This window comes from Capsicum annuum, chromosome 10 (genome assembly GCF_002878395.1).
Source record: "Capsicum annuum cultivar UCD-10X-F1 chromosome 10, UCD10Xv1.1, whole genome shotgun sequence".
Lineage (NCBI taxonomy): Eukaryota > Viridiplantae > Streptophyta > Magnoliopsida > Solanales > Solanaceae > Capsicum > Capsicum annuum.
Genome location: NC_061120.1, coordinates 214,200,761 through 214,227,350, shown reverse-complemented (window position 1 = coordinate 214,227,350; position 26,590 = coordinate 214,200,761). Strand labels below are relative to the sequence as shown.

The 26,590-nt window shown below is 36.2% G+C and overlaps 2 pseudogenes; both read left to right on the top strand.

Moving 5' to 3' along the window:
* The first annotated feature begins 849 nt into the window (after positions 1–849).
* Positions 850–1,019, top strand: LOC124888178 (annotated as a pseudogene).
* An 815-nt stretch (positions 1,020–1,834) lies between these two features.
* LOC107854500 lies at positions 1,835–26,468 on the top strand (annotated as a pseudogene).
* The last annotated feature ends 122 nt before the right edge of the window (positions 26,469–26,590 follow it).

Genomic DNA, 26,590 nt, shown 5'->3' with positions numbered 1-26,590 from the left:
AAAAAATTGGGGGCGAAGGAATTGAAAAATTGTTTGAAGCCATAACAATTATGACTTTTACACAGAGTTATTTTTGGGGTCTTCTCTCTCACAGATCCCTCAAGAACTTGGATCTTGATACCAATTGTTGTTCTACAGAACACAGAGAAGAAGAAAATGTTTGAGGATAAAAAATATTCTTCTTATTTATTCATCCACATCTGAGAATATAAATAGACAAAAATACTCCTATTCTATTTCTAACTAGGAAGGTAATAAAATCCTATTCTAACTTCAACTAGGATACTAATAAATCCTATTCTATATCAACTTAGATAACTGAATTTCAGAAATAAAATTACTAAACTAAAAAGAAAATAACAATAAATAACTCAATACTTCAACAGATTCAATCACGACAGATATTTATTCAACTGCAGCTACACTTACACCAAAGAACTCCTATTGCTTCAAGAGCTAATTCAATTACAACATTTACTGTGACAAGACGAGCGTTGAAATAAAAGAAGATTACATTGAAGCTGCAAAAGAGGTTTATAAGTTGTTTCAAAATCACAAAGTTTAAATCTTAACTGGGACATCTTAGTATTTTCTTGAATCCTCTTATATAAAACTTTCGGCTCCGACCCTGTTATCTTTTATTAGTTCGTTCCTAACTTTATGCAAACTGATTTTTTACAAAATATTTATTGAATTATAGACACTATTTGGGAGGACTATATTTTTGCCTTTGCTCCTTTTATTATGTTCTTTAGTTTTATGGCGTTCACTTCTCCCACACCAGAAAAAAGCAAGAAGCAGGCAGCAGAAAGTTGCTACAAAAATGAAGGCCCATTATCATGAAAAAGCATACCTTTCTCGGCCTTTTGGCTAACATCAAGTGTAGTATCTGTTCTTATTAGTTTAATATCTGATATGTGGGCCATTGGTCCACAAGATATTAACTCTATTTATTTAGGTGGAAGGCTCATCAAGGTAGCTTGCTACCTGGGCTTTAAGTGTGGCGTGGCGCAGCCCACCAAATCTAGGTAAAGATTGTAGTAGTCTGTTGTTTTTGTATCCTTTATGCTTGTTTTATTGATTATATTAAACCTATACTTCCACCACATAGTTAAAATAGCTTTTTAGCTAAAGCTGTGAATATTCAAATGCAATAAGCATTTCTTTCAACAAAACTTCCTGTTTTCCTTTATCATCTTTGGCATCAGTTATTCATCTTTCACTGTTGTAATCTCTGTTCCATTTGTTGTGCCAACAACATTACCCTCCCCTTCCTCGGTATGTGTGTGAGATAACAGTGGTTTCTGTGCACCTCAACTATTTCATCGAATCATCGGAGACCTACTAGCTCTAAAGTACTGAATAACTATGTCTACCAAGACTTTGGCACATGGAAAGAAATCACGAAACTCCGGTCTCACATGATTATCACCCGTTACATTAATCTCGAGACACCTTTGGATGCTAGCTAGAAGACTAGAATGTCGGAGCCAAAAAGTTATAGATTGATTCACTCACCCGCAAAACTGCTGCTCTAATTCCTACCCATTATTACGTTGGCTGATGCACTGTTAAAGTGTGTGACCATCTCATCTAAAATACTAAGATGTTAGAGAGAGCACAATTTTAATATCTAATTATTCTCAACACGCCCCCTCACATATTGGGTCAAGCACGTGGAATTTTTTTTTAATAATGGGTGGCGGTGAGATTCGTTCCTATGACCTCTGCCGGCTCTGATATCATATTGAGTGTGTGACCATCTCATCTAAAATCTTAAGCTTGTTAGAGAGAGCACAATTTTATTATTTAATTATATTCTCAACATGTACTTAACCTGGAAGTGAAGTCTGTAAGGTACACTCGTGGTAGTTTCATATTTCCCAGGGCTCAACCCTATCTACATTGCCACTTCTTTGAAGACATATACTTGACAGCTATTTTGGTAATCTTGGGGCAGGCAGCAATGCATATATGATGGGTATTGCTGATAAACAATAGAACTGCATGTCTGTTCTGCTTCAACTGAATCTGCCGATGCCAATTATGTGAATCCAGTTTATGTTGGATTCAATATGTATGGAAGAAGTGTGAATGAAAAATGGAGAGAAAAATGGTGGAGGAAAGGAGACACTAATTTAGAAAGTATACTCCCAAATTGGAAAGTTCACTAAATCTCCCACATTGGTGGGAGAAGAGAACTTTGGAGTGTTTTTAATAAAGATTACTTACTCCACACGGATAGTGAGGCAAGAACAAGGTGGTGCTTCGCGTCGTCGTCGTTGTCTCTCTCGACTCAGCTTTGGATTTATATTTGGATTTGTCAAATGATCGATCACTGAGATCTATCTTTTGGGACAAAATTTATTTGATCAAAATCTAATCCAAATATACAAAAGGAAAAATGACAGAAGCACAAGAAATTTTTCTGTGTTTTATCCTCCATTTATATGCATGTATACATCGAACTGTTGAAATGTTACAAAGTGAACTGATACATTGTTTCGAACTGAACTGATGCAATGTTATGAACTGATGCTTCAAAAAGATACAACCATTCAGTAAAATGACACACTGATTTATGAAATGGTATGCCTGTTCAGAAAAGACACACTGTTTGGATGAATAGACATGATTTTTCAGGAAAATCAATCAAACTGTTGAGTGAGTTCGTAGAATCTGACAATTTGAGGTACTGCTATTGTTTGGATTGAAGGCCACTTTATCCTGGGAGGAAGATTCCATAACCTCGGGTACAGTAAGGGAAATTATTCCTTAAGGACACTCCGTGAAGTCGAGTGAATTGGTCTAAATTTCTGTTTCATCTTTTTTCTGAATATTAACACACTTTTAAGATAGATTATTCATAATCTAGTGTTGAAGGTGTTAAGAAACTTCATAAGTTCTTGTCTTGAACTTGAACTTGCTTTGAAGTTTGTGTTGCTTATATACAGATTCTTGTACCCGAACTACATACAAAATAACAATCTTAAGGAATAATTTTTACTGTTTCAGAATCTGTATTACTTATTTTTGGAGATTAAAGCTATAAGCTTTCTACTCCGTTTGAACTTAACTAGTGATTTGAAGACATAAAATCTTCATCACAAGTTCAAGATCACTCGGTTGACAATTGAAAGTAATAAAAACTTCATTATTAACTAGATGTCACGCCCCCTTTTTAACTCCGAAAAGAATATATTTTAAGTTCGAAAGGGGTTTTATTATCAAAGTGCCAAAATATAAAAATTTGTTTCAAAAGGACTATTCACATTCTTATTCAGAGTCTCCATTTGGCATAATCTGGTGTGTCAAGTCACCTTTTAAAATCCTTTTCAAAACGATTTGACTCTTTAAAACTGGTTTGCGAACAGAGACTCCGGCTAAGGAATTCTGTTTCCCGAGGGGAAGGTGTTAGGAACCCCTCAATCCCGTGGTTCGACCCGGTCGCTTGATGGAGCGTATCGGCTAATTTGACATTACAAATGTATAAACCACACAAAAAACACATAAACAATCAATCAAACAGATGATAAAATAAATCCAAAATATAGTGTTCTGTCCAATTATACAGACCCAAAGAATGAAAAATACGGAAATGTAAACCTACTCTATTCTAAACTGATCCTAAACTAATCCAAAACCAAACTCCACCTGACGTTCCTGGCCTTGACCGTGCGCCATCTTCAAGTACAAGATACTTCAGGGCATTCCTCAGATAAATCAATAGAAATCCCTTGAGGCATTCCCCGGCCAAATGAGAATAATTTTTAATACGAGAAAATCAAAGCGTTTAACCAAATTTCAAACATTCAACAAAACCAAAGATTCTAAACTTTTCCTACCCAACCTACATTTGCCTACCAATTCTCAACTTAACATCATACGATCGAGTTTAATATGTTCAAATTAATCAAGATTAATAACATAAATAAACCAATACAAATTAGGAATTTAACCAATTTTAATACCAACCCCCAAATCCAATCTCAACATGATTAAACCAATTCAATACGCAATCCACCAATCAAGTTTTCACATCAAAATCCAATAATAAATAAACCACAGCGATGAAAATTCAAGCATTCCAAACCCAGAAATCATTCATAACTATGTGAAGATTAAAAGGCGAAAGGATAGATTTGGACTTCAAGAGTTTTCGATTGACTTAAAGGGAGAAGTAAGAGCCATCCCGAGAGCCTCTATGAGTACCAAATCTTGACTATGATCCAACTCCAACACGGATATCTCTGGAATCCAATTCGAACTCAAAAATAGTGAACACCCAAAACAAAAACGAACAAAATCGAGGCTGGTAGATGAAATTTACCGGGACTAAACTAAATCTCGCCAGAATTAGATACCTCACCGAAACTAGACCCAAAACTGGTCAAATCGACTAATTCGATTTGGTTCAGGGTTGAAATCCATAGTTACCGCCCCGTCAGAATTTTGGTGAGCTCCAACGGTGACCGAAACAAGCAGAAAGAGAACACAAAAATGTTTTTCCAATGAAAAGATACTATTTTCTAGCCACGAACACCAGAACAGTTAACCCCAGTACCTTTTCTCTCCTCTCTTGCTTAAATATCTCTCCTATTCCGTTCACTCTATCTCCTTATGATCCTCATTTCCACTTTATTTTCTATTTTCTCTCTCGATTTCTTTTCTCTCCCTCACGCAGATCTCTATCTACCTTTCTCAGTTCTATATCATGCCATATTTCCTCTCACTTTGATGTCTTTGAATCGTGTATTATGGTCAGTTTCTGATGGTGTGTGTTGTGAGGATGAGGGATCGTATATGGGTGAAGTATGGTTAATGGAAAATTTTAGTGAAGGTGTCTATGTGTATCGCTGTTACTGTCTATGTGGGAATTGTATATGTGTATGTGTTGTTGTGATGTGAATATATGGTCAGTCCTGATGAAGATGATGATGATAATGAAAAATGGGTTCCTTTGTAGTGTATTGAAATACATTCTCTTTTTTATCTATTAGTTCACGTGAGAAAGGTGAGGGTAGGGGAGACACATGGGTAGAGGGTAAGGGGGTGGTGAGGTGTCCACTTTTAATTGGAGAGATTGTTAGGATAGGATTAAAACAAGATAAAATTTGTTAAGGGTTATTATTTTTTATATTTTTGTGGGATATAATCACATGGGTGAGGGCGTGTGGTAATGTGAGCTAAAAATGAATAAAATTGGACTTGGGAGGGAAAAAATTAGGTGTCTACAGCATTCCCCCTTTGAATGTAAACATGAAGTGTTTTTAGACAAAGAAGTAGACAACGAGACAAAATTTTGTCCCGACCAACATTAAAAAAAATGAAACAAAAGGAAGGAGGGACACCAAGTCTTGACTTAGGACATCCTACCTACCCATGTTATAAGGGAATCAAGTGAAAGGTATCTCAAAGGATTGGAAGGAGATGGACTATACCGAGTTGGAGACTCGAGTGAGGTCCCATCGAGGTTTCGGTCGCGGCTCTATCATTACATCAAAAAATGAAAAATTACAAGAGTTAAAAAGATAAATAAAATTACAAAAGTCCTATCTATGCAGCTTCTTTTGAACTCTTGACTTGAGTTTCATCACCCTATTCTTCAGGCGGGCTCCTAACTTGCAATTTTTCAATTTGTTGCTTGGCTTTCAATTGTTTTACCTTGTTGCTTGACTTTCCATTTATTCTCCTTGATCTTCGGGCGGGCTCCAATGTTGCTTGAGTTATCAAAACAAGGAAGTACATCTCCTTATAAATACCGCTTAAATTACCCAAACAAGGAAGTACATCTCCTTACAGATATTGCTTGAATTACCTAAACAAGGAAGTACGTCTCCTTACAGATGTTGCTTGAATTACCCAAACAAGGAAGTGCGTCTCCGTACAAATGCCGCTTGAATTAGCCAAACAAAGAAATGTGTCTCCTTACAAATGTTTCTAGAAATACCCAAACAGGAAAGTGCGTCTCCTTAACAATGCCTATTGAATTACCAAAACAAGGAAGTGAGTCTCCTTACCAATGCGGCTTAAATTACCAAAACAAGGAAGTATGTCTCTTTACCAATGCTGCTTGAATTACCCAAACAAGGAAGTGCGTCTCTTTACAAATGTTGCTAGAAATACCCAAATAGTAAAGTGCGTCCCCTTACCAATGTCTCTTAAATTAAAAAAACAAGGAAGTGTGTCTCCTTACCAATGCCGCTTAAATTACCAAAACAAGGAAGTATGTCTCCTAACCAATGCTGCTTGAATTACTCAAACAAGGAAGTGCGTCTCCTTACAAATATTTCTTGAATTGTCCAAACAAGGAAGTGCGTCTCCTTACAAATGTTGCTTGAATTTCCCAAACAAGGAAGTGCATCTCCTTACAAATACTGCTTGAATTACCAAACAAGGAATTGTGTCTCCTTACAAATACCGCTTGAATTACCAAACAAGGAAGTGCATTTCCTTACAAATGTTGATTGGATTTCCCAAACAAGGAATTGTGTCTCCTTACAAATACCACTTGAATTACCCAAATATGGAAGTGAGTTTCTCTACAAATGCTGCTTAAATTACCCAAACAAGGAAGTGCGTCTCCTTACAAATGTCACTTGAATTTTACAAGGAAATGCATCTACTTGAAAAGGAAGTATGTTTCCTAGAGATCTTAAATTATGAGTTTTACTATGGTTTTGATTACCAAACTTTTTCAACAACATTGCCTCTTGCATTTGTAGAAGTGAGAAATTATGGTCTTTGATGTTTAGGCTCCAAAATCCTTGATCTGAATGTAACATGTGTTCCTGTTTCATACAAAGAAAACTTGTGAGTTTAAAAATATGGTGGCTGGTTTGTGGCTTTAGATTTTGCAGCAATTGCTCTTGCCTTCGTCACATTTAACCTTGATTCCGACCATTAGCATATGTCACTGACTTGTTGTATCATTGACCCAAACTCAGATTATTAAGAGTGACTCTGAAACAAACACAATATCTCTGCTTTTCCGTGCTTCTCAGATAAACCCTTTGAACCTTGGTATTTCCATGAGTTGCCAGACTTGTCAGTTGACAAAAATTTTTGCATGTCTTATTTTGGCTCACAATCATGTCTCTTTCATGTGTTGGCCTTTTGTCTTGCTTTGCGCAATTGAAGAAGCTGGTAGCCAGTTTTGAAATCTTTTCTCACTTATTTTGATATGGACTTGACTCAAACACAAGAGAAAAATGACGATGACTTTTATTTGGATAACTGACTCAAGAAAACAAAAGAAGAAACAAAAGACAATGAATGTCCCCATTTGAAACAAAATAAATGAAAAATTTATCTAGAAATGACAGTCAACTCTAATGATTATGTCATGCATTTTGGATTAAGCTGCCTGATCTTTCCATCCAACCTTTCTACCAATTGTTGTTGAGTTAATGGACATGAAACTGAGTTGTTTCTTTAGGTCAATTGACACCTTGAAGGGTTTTTGCCAACAAGCCTCTCTCATTCTTTTTTTCTCAGTTCATCATTGTCTTATGGTGTCTGTGAGGGTTTTTTCACCAATGAGACTCTTATTTTCATTTTTCTCAACTCACAATCATTTTACAGTGCCCGTGAGTGTTTTCACCGATAATAATCTCTCATTTTTATCTCTCTCGACTTACCATCTCCTTATGGAGCCCGTGAGGTTTTTCACCAATAAGACTCTCTCATTTTTATTTTTCTCCTATTTTCTTATGTTGAGGAAGACAAGTAGTTCACAAAATACGTCATCATATCCCTTGCATGCTTAGCCTTAACATTCTCAAAAATTGATCCAAAGGTCTTTCTTTGCTTGTACCTTGGCTTTTGGATTGGGTTAGAAAGAAAGGATGACATGAGGCTCAAACAACACTTGAAGTGGTGTAGGACTTACAACTTTTGAAATCGACTCAAACAATGAGGATTAACTCATGCCCCAGTTTCTTTAACTTGGTAATTCTAAATTGTTTATTTGGTTGGACCGAGCCCGAAGTAGGGCAGCCTATGTATCTCACCCTCGAGAGGGGAGAATCAGGTCACGCATAGTTTTGGCAGCTTATTCTTTTGATTGATTCTAAATTTTGTTTCTTTTTTTTTCTCTTTTTTACTTGGGATTTTTTTCTGACCCTATTTTCGACACTTTTCTCTTTTCTTTCCTTTTGGACACATTTGTTTTCTCGAAACTTTTCTTTTGAGTTTTACTGACTCTATCTTGATTCCAAAAGAGAGGTATGAAAGAAAATAGGACTAAAGCTAAAATGGGGTTAACAAAGGATGACACAATGTTTAGATATCAGAATGAAATGCCTTCTTCATATTAATCCTTAAAAATGCAAGTACATATCATGAAATATGAAAGTGAAAGATGAAGATCATTTGTGACATCTTTTGCAGCATTAACTTTGACTGAGTCTGTGCGTCACTATTTCTTCTGCGCTTTTCTAGCATACAACTCCACTTTTGTTGCATATTCTTCACATTGAATGACTCATGATTTTGTGAAGCTGATTTTTGTTCTGTTCATGTAGCCACTATTTGACCTAATTGAGATATGTCTTTCAATTGATGACCAAGTGATTCTTGTGATTCTTAAAACAATTGCCTTAATTTTCGAAGAAGGCTTCAACTTGTCACCAAATATCTCAGAACTCTACATACTTTCTCGGATGCTTTTTCTAACTTTAGCCCTCTGATTCAAAGTTCATACTCAAATTGGATTTTAAGATCTAGCTGAAAGTTCCGTCAGTATGTCATATCACTAGAGCCAACATAAAAATGTACTATGTAAATAAAACAAACAAATGACTTAAAATGAGACAAAATGACAAGGGACACCACATTTTATTGAAAGAAAAGATAGAAGGGTTTAAACAAAGACGACAGAGAAACAAAACAATATAGATCCCGAACTATAACCTTGAAATAATTTGGATAATAGAAAATAAAACAAAATAAACTACCAGACCTCTTTCTAGTAGGGAGAGGGGTGTCTTCTCAATTGCTCATCCTGACATCTTAGCCACTGGTTTTCATATCAGCATGACTAAAGTTTTTCTCACTGTTAATGGTTTGCACCATAATTGATTTATCTTGAATTACATTTTCTATTTCTCTTTTCAAAGAACGACAATCTTCAATACTGTGATCCTAAACATCAGAATGATATGCATATCGTAAATTAGCATCAAAACTTCTTAAATACAGGTCAGGAGTATAACCATGGAGAGGAGTGATCATGCCCCGCTGTACCAATCTCTGGAATAAACTGGTGTACGATTCTCCAATTGGTGTGAAGCTATCTCTTGACTTCTGCCTCATTTCATTGTTTGGATTGGATCAAAAATAAAACCTAGAAGGTTTTTGGTATGTTTGTCGAGTTTGAGGATGACTCTGAAGAGTTGGTGCACGCCATTATGGGTAAGAAGAGAACTGACCATAGGGTTGTACATTGTATATTGGATTTGTAGGTAGGGGAATACAATATAATGGATTTTGGGAAAGATTCTGTGGAGCTTGGGCATAAGCTTGGGTTTGAGCCTGTGGGTAATGATGGTGTCGTCTTTTTTCCCGTGCCTGTTGTCTAACTACAATAGCAGATGCATATTCCTCATACTTCTTCTCTCCGGAACTTTCTGAACCCTTTTGAATTTCTTGAGTTGTCGCTTTCAATGTTGCAAAACACACAATGCAGCCGATCTTAATTCCATCTTCTATCATCTCCCTCATTTTGAGGACCTTAATAAATGGCTTTCCTAATGCAGGTAGCAAGAGTTGATAATATGTTTCATCCTATGCTTGAATAAATACCTCCACTATCTTACTTTCTTTCATTGACAGTTTCACCTTAGCATCTTGTTAACGCCATCTAATTGCATACTCTCTAAAAGTCTCAGTACTCTTTTTCTTCATGTTAGTTAGAGATTTTTTATCAGGAATCAAATCTACATTGTCTTGGAATTGTTTCACAAATTCATCAGCTAGTTCATCCCAACTAATCCACTTTTCGATGTCTTGGTCAACAAACCATTCCGAAGCTAGGCCTAAAATACTCTCACCGAAATATGCCATAAGTAATTTTTCCTTCCCCCCAGCACCCCTTAGTTGGTTGCAATAACGTATCAAATGTGCAACAGGATTTCTATGTCCATCATACTTCTCAAACTTTGGAATTTTAAAACCAAAAGGAAGATGAACCCCTGGAAACATGCACAGATCTTTATATGAGACACTTTTGTACCCCCTAAGTCCCTGGTGGCCTTTCATAGCTAGTTCCAAACTTTTTAATTTTCTGGTCATTTTCTCTTGTTCTTCTATTATAACAGGCTTCTCTGTGTTAAGAGGAAATTCAGGTGAGTAAGTATAGCCACAAGGATTAGTCGAGTTAAATGTGGGCTAAATAGCATGATGTTGATCAGCAAAAATATTCAATACAGGCTCTCTCGCAGAGTGGGGAGGAACGAATTATGGATAAACCTCAAAAGTAGGAGCTTCGGGTAGGGGTGGTGCTGTAAAAACATGAACAGTGGATGGAGCCGAGCATGTGGTAGCTTTGTGTTGAGGAGTGAGGAAATGAATATTGGAAGTGTTTGGATTATGTTGCCCTGGAGCAGGTCCTGATGCATGTTGTGGTGTGTCAACAAAAATAGGAAACTGTGTATGTGACACTGGAGGGAAGATAGAAAGATATTCCAGATTATCAGCGAAAAATGGAGGAGGTTGCAACCCATTAGCCCAAGCTCGATGCATTTTCATTATTTGCTGCCTTAATTTCTGAATCTCTTCATTAGCTTCTAAATTCTCATTTCCCAAACTCCTTATCTCATTAGTGACCACAACTTTAGTATTCCTGTTGGCCATAATTTTCTCTTCGACTTGGTGCAATATGAAGGACCAGCCAAAATGCGACAAACCAACCACCTTAAACTAACTGGACAAGAGATAACAAATGCGTTAGAGTTCAACACTTTCTCAAAACCTTTTTCTTTTTCCTTTTCCTTTGAAAATATCACCGAACTCAAGAAGGGAGCCTACATACCTAACTCCCGAGAGAGGAGAATCAGGTGTGCGTAGTTCGTAAAGTCTTGCCAAAATGGTCAGTTAATTTTTTTTCCTTTTTTTTCTTTTTCAGAAACTTCAAAAATAACAAATTGTCAAAAGAATTGACGAAAATCTTTTTGCATTTTTTAGGTTTAAACTCCCTATACCAAACGAAACCTATGATTACCAAAGAAAAATCTTTTTGGATTTTCAATTTTTGAATTTCATACGAAAATGAGACTTGAAGCTATTAACAAAAAATCTTTTTGTGATTTTCTTTTAAAGATGTATAGGAAACACCTACTTTAAAAGAAGAGTGAAGAAAATCTTTTTTTTTTGAATTTTGCAAATAAGATCCCCGAACCCACAATAGGCTGCCTACGTATCTCACTCCCGGGAGAGGAGAATCAGGAGTGAGTAGTTCATCTAGATTGGACAATTAATGATTAAATAATAGATTGCACCCTAACTTGAGACACGACCAAAGACACACGAAGAACAACATAACAAAATCTTTTTTTGAGTTTTCAATTTCACACTTCACATAAAAAATGACACCAACAGCTATGAAAGAAAATCTTTTTGGTATTTTCGTTATATGAAATGTACAAAACTTCTACCACCTTTCTTTTAAATTTTTTTTTTTATAAAAAGCTCCTAAAAATATCTTTTTGGAGTTTTCGAATTGTGAATGCTTGCTAAATGAAACAAAAGGAAAATCTTTTTGATGTTTTTTTGATTTGTTTTTTTTTTTTTTGAAAAATGAGTGCAAAAAGTAAAAAAAAATTCTCTTTTTTTTTTGAATTTTTGAATTGTGGAAAACAAAAGTCATAAAGAACCTAAAAACTACGAAACTATTTTTTGATTCACCTTTTCTCTTTTTTCCTTTTTTTCCATGCCTAACACACCTTTCTTTAATTCTAGCACATGCTTTCCCCAAATCAGTCCATCAAATGACCCTATTACCCTAAAAAATACAACAATTAGCACGTAGGGATGCTTTAGATGAGAGTCTCCTACAAAGGACCAAGTGGACCCCTCTAGGTTTAAATATGATGCACATAAGCATGAACTAAAGGCTGACCTACGTTGGGGTTTACTAACAAGGCCGTTCGGGGGAGCATATGGTCGATAGTGGCTGCTTTGCTTTCCACCTACTCCATACATCCAACGGCTCCCCCTCCTAAAATAAGGGTGACTCAACTAGATTTTGTGCACACGACGTGCACTTCGGGACTTGTTGCAGAAAGGATTGACTCGGGTTATGCACATAATACCAGATATAAAGTGGTAACACATATGAGAAAAAATGTAAACACGTATCACTCAACAATGATAAAATAAACAACAAACGATAACACAAACAATGTTTATACACCCATAATGTCAAACTAAGCCGATACAACTCCAAAAATAAGCCCGAATTCTGAAAAATCCCTAGCGGAGTCGCCAGAGCTGTCACACCCCTTTTTAACTCCGAAAAGAATATATTTTAAGTTCGAATGAATTTTTATCATCAAAGTGACAAAATATGAAAATTTGTTTCAAAAAGACTATTTGCATTTTTATTCAGAGTCGCCACTTGGCATAATCTGGTGTGCCAAGTCACCTTTGAAAATCCTTTTCAAAATGATTTGACTCTTTAAAACTAGTTTGCGAACAGATACTCAGGCTAAGGAATTCTGTTGACCGAGGGAAGGTGTTAGGTACCCCTCAATCCCTTGGTTCGACCACGGTCTCTTGATAGAGCGTATCGGCTAATTTGACATTACAAATGTATAAACCACACAAAAAACACATAAATAATCAATCAAACAAATAAAACAAAATAAATCCAAAATATAGTGTTCAGTCCAATTATACAGACCCAAAAAATGAAAAATATGGAAATGTAAACCTACTCTATTCTAAACTGATCCTAAACTAATCCTAAACTAAACTCCACCTGACATTCCGGGCCTTGACCGTGCGCCATCTTCAAGTACAAGATACTTCGGAGAATTCCTCGGATAAATCAATACAAATACCTCGAGGAATTTCCCATCCAAATGAGAATAATTTTTAATACGAGAAAATCAAAGCATTTAACCAAATTTCAAACATTCAACAAAACCAAAGATTCTAAACTTTGCCTACCCAACATACGTTTGCCTACCAATTCTCGACTTAACATCATACAATTGAGTTTAATATGTTCAAATTAATGAAGATAATAACATAAATAAACCAACACAAATTAGGAATTTAACCAATTTTAATACCAACCCCCAAATCCAATCTCAACATGATTAAACCAATTCAATACGCAATCCACCAATCAAGTTTTCACATCCAAATCCAACAATAAATAAACTACAATAATGAAAATTCAAGCATTCGAAACCCATAAATCATTCATAACTATGTCAAGATTAAAAGGCAAAAGGATAGAATTGGACCTCAAGAGTTTTCGATTGACTTAAAGGAAGAAGTAAGAGCCATCCCGAGAGCCTCTACGGGTACCAAATCTTGACTATGATCCAACTCCAACACGGATATCTCCGGAATCCAATTCAAACTCAAAAAAAATGAACACCCAAAACAAAATACGAACAAAATTAAGGCTGGTAGACGAAATTTATTGGGACTATACTGAATCTCGCCAGAATCAAATACCTCACCAGAATTAGACCCAAAACCAGTCAACTCGACTGATTTGATTTGGTTCAAGGTTGAAATCCACAGTTACCGCCTCATCGAAACTCCGATGAGCTCCAACGGTGACCGAAACAAGCAGAAAGAGAACACAATAATGTTTTTCTGATAAAAAATACTATTTTCCGGCCACGAACACTGGAATAGTTAACCCCAGTCGCTTTTTTCTTCCCTCTTTCTCAAATATCTCTCCTATTCCATTCATTCTATCTCTTTCTGATCCTTATCTCCCCTTCATTTTCTATTTTTTCTCTTGATTTCTCTTCTCTCCCTTATGCAGATCTCTCTGTACCTCTCTTAGTTCTCTATCACACCATCTTTCCTCTTACTTTCATTTTCTGATGGTATGTTCTGTGAGGATGAAGGATCGTATACGGGTGAAGTATAGTGAATGGAAAATTTTAGTGAAGGTGTCTGTGTGTATCGTTGTTACTGTCTATGTGGGAATCGTATATGGTATGTGTTATAGTGATGTGAATATATGGTCAGTCCTGATGAAGATGATGATGATAATAAAAAATAGGTTCCTTTGCATTATATTGAAATATATTCTCTTTTTTCGTCCATTAGTTCACGTGAGAAAGGTAGGAGTAGGGGGGACACGTGGGTAGAGGGTGAGGGGGTGGTGCGGTGTTCGCTTTTAATTGGAGAGATTGTTAGGATAGGATTAAAACAAGATAAAATTTGTTAAGGGTTATTATTTTTTGTATTTTTGTGAGATATAATCATGTGGGTGAGGGTTTGTGGTAATGTGAGCTAAAAATGAATAAAATTGGACTTGGGAGGGACAAAATTAAGAGTCTACACTAGAAACAAGAAGTGTTTAAAGTTGCTGCAATTTTTGAATAAGTATATATATATATATTAAATTTACTGTCTTTTGGTGACAGCAAAATGGCAATTGAATGTCAAATGCATGATGATGCTATGACTGTGGCGGTGACTATCATTGCTACGACAAGCCGCGCAAATGCTCCACAACATATGGCCCCTGCGGAGAAGCCCGAAAATTTTGCGGGAATTGACTTTAAGAGATAGCAGCAAAAGATGTTCTTTTACCTCAGCACTTTATGTCTCCAAAAGTTCACTAGTGAGGATGCTCTTGAGGTACGGGGGAACCTCAGACAAAGATCATTTCATGATTGTAAAAGCTTGGAAGCACTCAGACTTCCTTTGCAGGAATTATATATTGAGTGGTCTCCAAGACGACCTCTACAATGTTATAGTGGAACTAAGAAATCGAAGGAATTGTGGGGGGCACTAGAACCAAAATACAAGATAGAGGATGCGGGAATTAAGAAATTCCTTGTTGCAAGGTTCCTGAACTTTAAATTGATAGATAGCAAATCGGTTTTCTCTTAAGTGCAGAAATTGCAAGTAATCATCCACGATCTCCTAGCGGAAGACATATCTTTGAAAAATGCCTTAGTTGAACAACTTGAAAAAGTTCTTATTACTCATATAAGCTGTTTTGTAGGTTTGATTGTGAATGATGCTTTCCAAGTAGTAGTGATAATTGAGAAGCTACCACCAATGTGGAAAGACTTCAAAAACTACTTGAAGCATAAATGCAAGAAGATGACTGTCGAAGATCTTATTGTCTGAATGCATATTGAAGAGGCTAATAAAGCTGCCGAGAGAAGGTCAAAAAGAAATTCTACAATTAATGGAGCACATTGGAAGATGACCTTAACAATTCTAAGAAAAGGAAGAAAGTTGAACAAGGAAGCAATCAACCCAAGAAGAAATTCAAGGGAAAATGCTTCAATTATGGAAAGATTGGACACAAGTCCACGGATTGTCGTGACCCAAAGAAAGGCAAGACAAATGATCAAGCAAATATGATTGTATCCAACAAAGAATGCGATGATCTGTGTGCTATGTTCTCAGAATGCAAATTGGTGGGGAATCCTCGCGAATGGTGGATGGATTCTGGTTCCACCCTCCATGTATGTGCCATCAAAGAGTTGTTTTCACCATTCGCTCCAGCTCAAGTAGAAGAAATGATCTACATGGCTAACTCCGCTACTGCTAAGGTAGAAGGAACAGGAAAAATATGCTTGAAAATGACTTCAGGAAAGGTCTTGACACTTAACAATGTCTTGTATGTTCTGGAGTTATGTAGGAATTTAATTTATGTTTCACTTATAGAAAAGAATGGATTTAAATGTGTAACCATTTTTGAAAAAATTGTAATTAGCAAAGGAGAAATGTATGTAGGAAAAGGCTATCTCACCGAGGGTCTTTATATGATGAATGTAATGAATGTTGAAATAAATAAAAGTTTAAATTCTTCTTATTTGCTTGAGTCTTATGATTTATGGAATGAATGTTTAGGCCATGTTAATTACAAAATACTATAAAAACTGATTAACTTAGAAGTTCTGCCAAACTTTGAGTGCAATAAATCAAAGTGTCAAACATGTGAGGAATCAAAGTATGCAAAGTATCCTTATAAGTCTGTTGAAAGGAATTCCAATCCCTTAGACTTAGTACACACTGACATTTGTGATATGAAGTCAACACCATCATGTGGTGAGAAAAAGTATTTCATAACTTTTATTGATGATTGCACTAGATATTTTTATGTCTATTTGCTAAATAGTAAGGTTGAAATAATAGATGTGTTTAGGCAAAATAAAACTGAAGTTGAAGATCAGTTAGATAAAAAAATAAAAATGATAAGAAGTGATAGGGGCGGAAAATATGAATCTCCCTTCGCCGAAATATGTGTAAAGAATGGAATTGTCCATCAAACTACGACCCCATATTCACCTCAATCTAATGGAATTGCAAAAAAGAAAAACCAAACTTTGAAGGAAATAATGAATGTCTTACTTATAAGTTCTGGTTTACCGCAAAACTTATGGGGGGAGGCTATCCTTACAGCCAATCATATACTCAACAGAGTTCCCTATAGTAAGACACAATCAATTCCTTATGAAAAATGGAAAGAAAGGAAACCTAACTTGAAATATTTCAAAGTGTGGGGGTGTCTAGCAAAGGTCCAAATTCCTATGCCTAAAGGGTTAAGATAGGACCTAAGACGATGGACTGTGTGTTCCTAGGATATGCTAAAAGTAGTAAACCATGTCGATTTTTGGTTCATAAATCCGAACATCTGAATATTAATGAAAATATGGTAATTGAATCAGATAATGTTAAATTATTTAAAAATATTTATCCGTATAAAACTAGACATGAATAGTCTAGTGGGGGGTTTAAACGACCTCGAAATAAACCAAGTGAGAATGTACACAATGAAGAAAATCCAAGACATAGTACATCTCAAAGAACGTCTACTTCGTTTGGATTGAATTTTGTAACATTTCTCTTAGAAAATGAGCCTTAAAAATTTAAGGAAGCGATGGCATCTTCGGACTCATCCTTTTGGAAAGAGGCAATCAATAGTGAGGTTGATTCAATCTTAAGCAACCATACATGGAAATTGGTTGATTTTCCTCCCAGAAATAAACCTTTAGGTTCTAAATGGATCTTCAAAAGAAAGATGAAAACGGACGGTACTATTGATAAATACAAGGCAAGACTTGTAGTAAATGGTTTCAAACAAAAAAAAGGCCTTGATTACTTTGATACATACTCGCCAGTAACAAGGATAACATCGATTCGAATGTTAATTGCCTTGGCTGCGGTATATGGCCTTGAAATCCATCAAATGGATGTGAAAACCACTTTTCTAAATAAAGAATTGGAGGAAGAAATATATATGGAACAACTTGAGGGTTTTGTGATTCCAGGAAAGAAAAATAAGGTGTGTAAACTTATTAAGTCATTGTATGGACTAAAGAAAGCACCTAAACAATGGCATGCGAAGTTTGACCAAACCATGTTAGCAAACGAGTTCAAGATAAATGAATGTGATAAATGTGTTTATATTAAAGACACTCTAAATCACCAAGTCATTATTTGTTTATATGTGGATGATATGTTGATCATCAGTAGAGATATTTCAGACATAAATGCAACAAAACTAATGCTGGAAAGCAAGTTCAATATGAAGACCTTGGAGTTGTGAATGTGATCTTAGGGATAAGAATTCATAGAACTCCACAAGGGTTGGCATTGTCACAGTCTCATTACATCGAAAAGGTACTTGACAAATTTAGGTTTATGGAATTTGGTATTGCCAAGACTCCATTGGATGTGAGCTTTGCACTTCGAAAGAATGAATGTGAAAGTGACTCACAATTGGAGTACACAAGAGTATTGGGATGTTTAATGTATATAATGAATTTTACACGACCAGACATGACATGCGATATTAGTAAATTGAGTCGGTACATGAGTAATCCCAACAAAACTCATTGGATGATAATGAAAAGAGTTTTGGGGTATCTTATATACCCTCAAGACTATTCCTTGCATTATAATAAATATCCTGTGGTACTTGAAGGATATAGTGAAGAAAATTGGATCACTGGATTGAACGAAGTAAAATCCAAAAGTGGACATATATTTACTATCAATGAAGGAGCAGTCTCTTGGAAGTCATTCAAACAGACATGTATTTCTCGCTCTACAATGGAATCTGAATTTATCGCATTGGATAAAGCCTGTGAAGAAGCAGAATAGCTACAAAATTTATTGGAAGATATTCCTTATTTTCCCAAGCTAGTGGCAACAGTATGTATACACTGTGATAGCCAAGGGTAAATCTCGTCATATACGATGGAGACATAATACTATTAGGGAAATTCTCTCTAGTAGAATTATTACTGTTGACTATGTAAAATCAACTTAAAAAAGGCCTATCTAGAGAAGGAGTGGAAAAGATATCCAAGGGAATGAGTTTAAGGCCTAGGACAAGTCAGCATGGTGGTAACTCTAACTAGAAGAATGGAGATCCTAAGAGCTAGGTTCAAGGAGATCAAACAAAGTTTTGTCTGACAAGTTCAACATTGTCAATTATCCAACCCATTCTCATGATGTAGACAATGTATTGTAAACTAGGATAAGACTTAAGGTGAAAAGTCTTTTAATGATTATCTAAATTTGGCAGATTTGACCAAGTAGTTTAATCTATAGGATTAAACATTTAGAAATCACCTATGTAAGGGTAAAGTGGAAGTCGCTTTAAGGAGAATGTTAGTAAAGGTCTATTCTCTAAGATCTCATGAAACCGGGACGTGTTCATGGCTGAAAAGAACAAAACCGTGAGAACCATAATTGGTAAAAGGCTAGTTGTGTGACATATGTTGTCTAGGTGTACATTAAAGCTCGATGGTTCAAAGATATCAAATCTACCGATTGACCGAGTGCATCCGATACATATTCACTACGAAAAGTTCAAAGGGAAACCCACTTATCCAGATACAATCAGTCTTTGCTTCATGATCACATACTTGTCCGTAAAAATTTTATGAAAAATAGCCATTCTCCATTCATGTGGGGGATTGCTGGGTTCAATATGTATGGAAGAAGTGTGAAAGGAAAATGAAGAGAAAAATGGTGGAGGGAAGGAGACACTAATTTAGAAAGTGTACTCCCAAATTAGAAAGTTCATTAAATCTCCCACATTGGTGGGAGAAAAGAACTTTGGAGTGTTTTTAATAAAGAATACTTACTCCATATGGATAGTTAGGCAAGAAAAAGGTTGTTCCTCTCGCCGTCGCCGTCGCCGTCGCCGTCGTCGCTCACTCGGCTCAACTTCAAATTTGGATTTGGATTTGTCAAATGATCGATCGATGATATATATCTTTTTGGACAAAATTTATTTGATCAAAATCTGATCCGAATATATGAAAGGAAAAATGATAGAAATGTAGGAAATTTTTCTGTGTTTTATCCTCTATTTATATGCATGTATACAACGAACTATTGCACTGTTTCGAACTGAACTGATGCAATGTTATGAACTGATGCTTTGGAAAGATGCAACCATTTAGTAAAATGACACACTGATTCATGAAATGGCATGCCTGTTCAGAAAAGACACACTGTTTGGACGAATAGACATGATTTTTTAGGAAAGGTTACATCTTTTTAAGATAACCCTTGCCTCTTTTTAGAAGAGGCATGTTATGGCTATATAAACCTGCTTTCATCCACAGGTTTAGAAATGAAAAATAATTTATGAAACACAAACTCTTCTTGTCTTCAAATATTCTGTGTGATCAATCAAACTGTTGAGTGAGTTCGTAGAATCTGACAATTTGAGGTACCGCTATTATTTGAATTGAAGGCCATTTTATCCTAGGAGGAAGATTCCATAACCTCGGGTACAGTGAGGGGAATTATTCCTTAAGGACACTCCGTAAAGTCGAAGGACTTGGTCTAAATTTTTGTTTCACCTTTTTCTGAATATTAACACACTTCTAAGATAGATTATTCATAATGTAGTGTTGAAGGTGTTAAGAAACTTCATAAGTTCTTGTCTTGAACTTGAACTTGCTTTGAAGTTTCTGTTGCTTATATATAGATTCTTGTACCCGAACTACATACAAAATAACAATTTATACACAGGAAATGTGCATGACTAACTTGGACAAGTAGAAGACATCCGTATTTTCAAGACTCAATTTAGAAGACTATAACTGCTGCTGAGATGGCTGAAGTCTCAGGCATTTGTAGGATTCTTCCAGAACCTAATATATGAGATTTTGACTTTGACAGCAATCTCCACAATTCATATAACACCCAAGGATGGATTCAACTATGCAAGTTTTGAAGCAGTGGATTATGATTTCAGAGAGGTTATTATTAGTTGCTTTAGGACTGCAGTATTTATTTATTTTATTTCCTGTATTTCTTTTTTAAGTTATTAGGAGGTAGTTAGCATGTTTAGCATCATGACTTTAAAGTAGGGTCATTATCTATTTCATTTTTTTTTAAAAAGAACACTTTATGTAACTACTCTTTGACAGAAAGTAAATCTCTTTGTACAAGTTTCTCTCTCTTAGTGATCTTCTTCATTCTCCTACTTCTTTTCTATAGCAATCTAGATATCGTTTGCATAGTGTTATGTGCGATTTATCTATTTAAAACTAACATTTGGTATCAAAGCTTTCATCTTAAGGGATTGGAGAAGTCATGGATGCAGAAACCAGTTTCTGACCAATCGCTCCACCGGTCTTTGATCGAGATAATATCATGTTTGGGCAGTACGAATGGAGACATACTTGGATGCTTTAGATATATGGAAGCTGTGGAAGAGGATTATGATATTCCAGCCCTACCGAATAATCCCACTATGGCTCAGATTAAAGCACACAAGGAAAAGAAGACAAGAAAATCGAAGGCCAAGGCATGTCTATTTGTTGCTGTATCGTCAATAGTTTTCACACGAATAATGTCTCTAAAAACTGCTAAAGAAGTATGGGATTATCTTAAGAAAGAGTATGCTGGAGAAGAGAGAATAAAAGGTATGCAAGTTTTAAACTTAATTAGGGAATTTGAATTGCAAAAAATGAAGGATTCTGAAACAGTGAAGGAGTATTCAGATAGACTTCTTATTATTGCAAATTAAGTGAGGCTACTTGGCTCTACATTTTTTGACTCAAGAATTGTTGAGAAGATTCTAGTAATAGTTCCTAAAAGGTATGAAGAAACAATTAAGACCTTAGAAAATACTAAGGATTTGTCAAAAATTAGTTTGACGGAGTTGCTCAATTCCCTGATAGCTCAAGAGCAAAGAAGACTCATGAGATAGGACGTTACAACTGAAGAAGCTCTTATTAGTAAGCACCAGGTTGATGAATTTCCAAAGAAGAAAAAGAATCAAGCGTTGAGTGAAGGAGAAACATCAACCAACAACAAAGGTAAGGGGGAAGTGCGAAAAGCTTTCCCCTTTGCCATCACTGTGGAAGAAAAGGCCATCCACCATTCAAGTGTTGGAGGAGACCAGATGCTAAATGTAAGAAATGCAATCAACTTGGACATGAGGTGGTGATTTATAAAAGTAAAGCCCCACAATAGGAAGAAAATGCTCAAGAGGAGGATCTTCTTTTTGTTGCAACATGCTTCTCAAGTAAGATCTCAACAGATTCTTGGTTAATTGATAGTGGGTGCACTAATCACATGACTCATGATAAGAGCCTATTCAAGGATTTGAAGCCCACTAAAATTTTCAAGGTTAGGATAGGAAATGGTACCATCTTCATGTCAAAGGAATTGGAATCATAGCTATCAAGACTGACACAGGCATAAAGAAAATTGATAAAGTTCTTTATGGTCCTGAGATTGATCAAAACTTGCTAAGTGTAGGACATCTGATGGAAAAAGGATTTAGACTTTTCTTTGAAAATGATCACTGCCAAATCAGTGACACTGCTAGAAATGAAATTTTTAGGGTGAAGATGAGAGAAAGGAGTTTTTCCTTTAGTCCAACAGAGAAGGAACAACTTGCTTATTCCATGAAGGCCGATGTAATGGAAATCTGGCACAAGAGACTTGGTCACTGTCATCTACAAGCATTATTGTACTGAAGAAGGAGGATATGACAAGAGGACTACCAACTCTTGTTGATCACTTACCAAGTTGTCAAGCTTGTCAATTTGGTAAGAAGAATAGGAAACCATTTCCTAAAGCATCATGGCGCGCTTCTCAAAGGTTGCAATTGATTCATACAGATGTTGTAGGACCTCAAAGAACGCCGTCCTTAATAGTAGTCTTTACTATGTTATATTCATTGATGATTATACAAGATTATGCTAGATTTTCTCATGAAATACAAATCAGAGGTGGCTGGAATATTTTGGAAGTTCAAGAAGATGGTGGAAAATCAAAGTGGTTGCAGAATCCAATCCTTGCATTTTGATAATGGAAAAGAGTACACTTCTGAAGAATTTAATAAATTCTGTGAGGAAGAGGGTATTTCTCATCAGCTTACTACTCCGTACACTCCGCAACAAAATAGAGTTAGTGAAAGGATGAACAGGTATATAATGGAGATGACGCAGTGCATGTTGCATGAAAAAGAGTTGCCAAAAAGGTTTTGGGCTTAGGCAGCTAATACAACAGTATTTCTCTAAAATCGGCTTCCCAATAAAGCGTTGGAGAGTAAAACTCCATTTGAGGCTTGGAATGGATTCAAACCATCTCTAACCTTCATTAAAGTATTTGGTTGTGTTGTCTCTTTCATGTGCCGCAGGTTAAAAGAGAAAAACTTGATAAAAGGGCCGTCCCGGGAATCTTTGTGGGTTATAGATCATCCTCCAAAGCCTACAAAATTTATGATCCACAAACAGGAAAGATGATTATTAGTCGAGATATGCACTTTAATGAAGAAGAGAAATGGGATTGGAAAAACAATCAACTTTCAGTTAAAGCTTTAGAGGAGCAGACATCCGATCAATGGAAAAATGATTTAGTAGATGATCCTCCAGTTAGAGGTACAAGATTAATTTCTAACATCTACCAACAAAGTAATGTGGCAGTTTGTGAGCCTGCAGGGCACAAGGAAGCACTTCAAGATGAAAAATAAAGAAACGCAATGGAGCAGGAGATGCTAATGATCAAGAAAAACAACACTTAGGAGTTAGTTGACAGACCGAAAGATAGAAAGGTCATTGGAGTAAAATGGGTATTTAGAACCAAGCTTAATTCTGACGGTTCTATCAACAAATACAAGGCAAGGCTTGTCGTCAAGGGATATGCCCAAATATTCGGTGTTGATTCTCAGATACCTTTGCTCCAGTAGCCCGACTAGATACCATCAGAATGTTGCTAGCAATAGCAGTACAAAAGGGTTGGAAAGTGTTCCAACTAGATGTCAAATCTATTTTTCTAAATAGTGTATTGCAGGAAGAAATCTATGTAGAGCAGCCCGAGGTTTTCATTGAGCAAGGAAAAAAAGAAAAAGTTTGTCTGCTTAGAAAGGCTCTTTATGGCTTAAAACAATCCCCAAGAGCTTGGTATAGCAGGATTGATGATCACTTGTTGAGTTTGGGGTTTGTCCGAAGTTTGTCTGAAGTTACTCTTTATGTCAAACACAAGGGAACTGATCTGCTTATTGTTTCCCTTTATGTTGATGATCTCTTGGTGACAGGAAACAATGTGCCACTGGTTGAAAAGTTTAAGAAGAAAATGATGCAAGTCTTTGAGATGACAAACCTAGGACTAATGACATACTTTCTAGGGATGGAAATCAAGCAAGGTTGCAATGAAATCTTTATCTGCCAAAAGAAGTATGCTAGGGAGATACTGAAGAAATTTCATATGGAAAATTGCAAGGCAACAAGCACACCGATGAATCCAAAGAAGAGGTTGAGCAAAGAGGATGGAACTGATAGAGTTGATGAAGGAAACTTCAGAAGCTTGATTGGATGCTTGATGTATCTCACTGCTACACGACCCGATATTCTATTTGCTGTAAGTCTTTTGTCTAGGTTTATGCATTGTGCTACTAAAATGCATTTGCAAGCAGCAAAAGAAATTATAAGATACATCAAAGGTACTGTCGAGTATGGGGTCAAATTCAGAAAGTGTGAGAATTTCAAGTTGTATGGATTCTCAGATAGTGATTTGGCCGGATCCACTGATGACATAAAAAGTACATCAGGATATTGCTTCAGTCTGGGATTAGGCATTTTCTCTTGGTGTTATAAGAAGCAGGAAACTATGGCACAGTCCACGACTGAGGCTGAATTCATTGCAGCAACAACAACAGTAAATCAAACCTTATGGCTGAGAAAAATATTTTCTGATTTGCATATGGAACAAAAGGTTAATACTGAGATTCATGTTGATAATCAAGCTGCAATAGCTATTTCAAATAATTCAGTGTTTCACGGGAAGACTAAGAACTTCAACATTAAGCTTTTTTTTCTTGAGGGATGTGCAGAAAAAAAGAGAAGTGATTCTTGTTCATTGCAAATCCAAAGATCAGCTTGCAGATGCATTTACGAAATCCCTTCCTGTCAGCAAGTTTAAGTTCCTAAGGCAGCAACTTGGAATTTGCAACTCCTAATGCAGGGAAGAGTATTATTAGTTGCTTTAGGACTGCAGTATTTATTTATTTTATTTCCTATATTTCTTTTTTAAGTTATTAGGAGGTAGTTAGCATGGTTAGCACCATGACTTTGAAGTAGGGCCATTATCTATTTCAGTTTTTTAAAAAAGAATACTTTATGTAACTACTCTTTGGCCGAAAGTAAATCTCTCTGTACAAGTTTCTCTCTCTCAATGATCTTCTTCATTCTCCTGCTTCTTTTCTGTAGCAATCTAGATATCGTTTGCATAGTGTTATGTGCGATTTGTCTATTTAAAACTAACAGAGGTCAGCTTGACTGCAATGATTCAGAAGGTGTTCTCCTGCATTGGAACAGCTGATTACACTGTGAAACTCCTGAGAAGGAACATTATACAGAGTCTGGCCTGGACACTATCGGATCTGGAGATAAGACTACTGAAGTGCTTGGTGAGGCAGGATCAGTTACATTAGGGCTGGGCATATTTTGGTCTAAACTGAAAAAACCAAAAAACCAAACCAAAATTCAATTTCGGTTTCCGTTTTTCGGATCAGATTCGATTTGTAATTTTTAAAATTCAATTTTTCGGTTCGGTTTTTGGTTTTTTTAAAAAAAAATTGGTTAAATCAAAAAACCAAAATTTTATACATAAATAAATAATATATATTTTATTATTATATATATATATATATATATATCCATACCACTACCCCCGAAGAAGTAGAGAGGCTGTTTCCGATAGACCCCCGGCTCAAGACAAAAGACCGTAGACCAGCAGTCGTGCAACATGATAAAGAACAAAGAACCAACATCCACAAAAATAAAGTATAATTAACCAAAAGGCAAGTAATATGCTAAAGTAACAAAAGAACCAACATTCACAAAAAAACAGTATAATTAACAATCCAAGGACCCCCTCCCCCATAACTGGAACTCCCAACCAAGCTATCCTTAAACCTCCTAACTATGGACTACGACTCGACCACCCACCTTAGCCTTCTAGTTTAATACTCTTCCTCCAAACCTTCCTATCTAGGGTCATGTCCTCAGTAAGCTGTAACTGTTCCATGTCACATCTAATCACTCCTCACCAGTACATTTTTGGTCTACCCCTACCCCGCTTGAAACCCTCCAAGGCCAACCTCTCACATCTACGGACTGGGGCATCCGTGCCCCTTCTCATCACGTGGCCAAACCATCTCAACCTCACTTTCCGCAACTTATCCTCCACCGAAACCACTCCCACCTTCTCCTGAATAGTCTCATTCCTAACCTGTCCACCTTCGTAAATCCACACATCCAACGCAACATTCTCATTTCCGCAACCTTCAACTTTTGGACGTGAGAATTCTTAACAGGCCAACACTCCGCCCCATATAACATGGCCGACCGGACCACAGCTTTATAGAATTTACCTCTAATCTTAAGAGGCACCTTCTTATCGCATAAAATTCCCGAGGCAAGCCTCTATAATATTAATTGGAGAGAGATGATGAGATTGTTTGCAAAAATTATTTTTTAAAAAAAAAATCAATTTTAAATGTCCAGACATGACAAAAAAGAGGTCACTACTTTAATTTTTAAAACCGAAATAAAAATCCGAAATAACCGAACCGAATTTGTAGAAATCGAACCGAACTGAATTTATTTTGGTTTGGTTACGGTTGTCATTTTTGTCAATCCGAAAATCAAAAAATTGAACCTATATTATACTATCAAACCGAACAAACAAAATGCCCACCCCTAGTTACATACCTCACATTCAGTAGCGTTCGCAGCAGCGGATCCCCCAGATCAACCCTTAATATCTAGGCATGCAAATAATGTTTCTTTGTGGGTTCATGAGGTCTAGTAGTAGTATCAGGGTTTGGTATTTAAATTCTGTGGTAAGTCCGGGATGAAATGAACTGTCTCTACTGAGTTAATGAACCTCG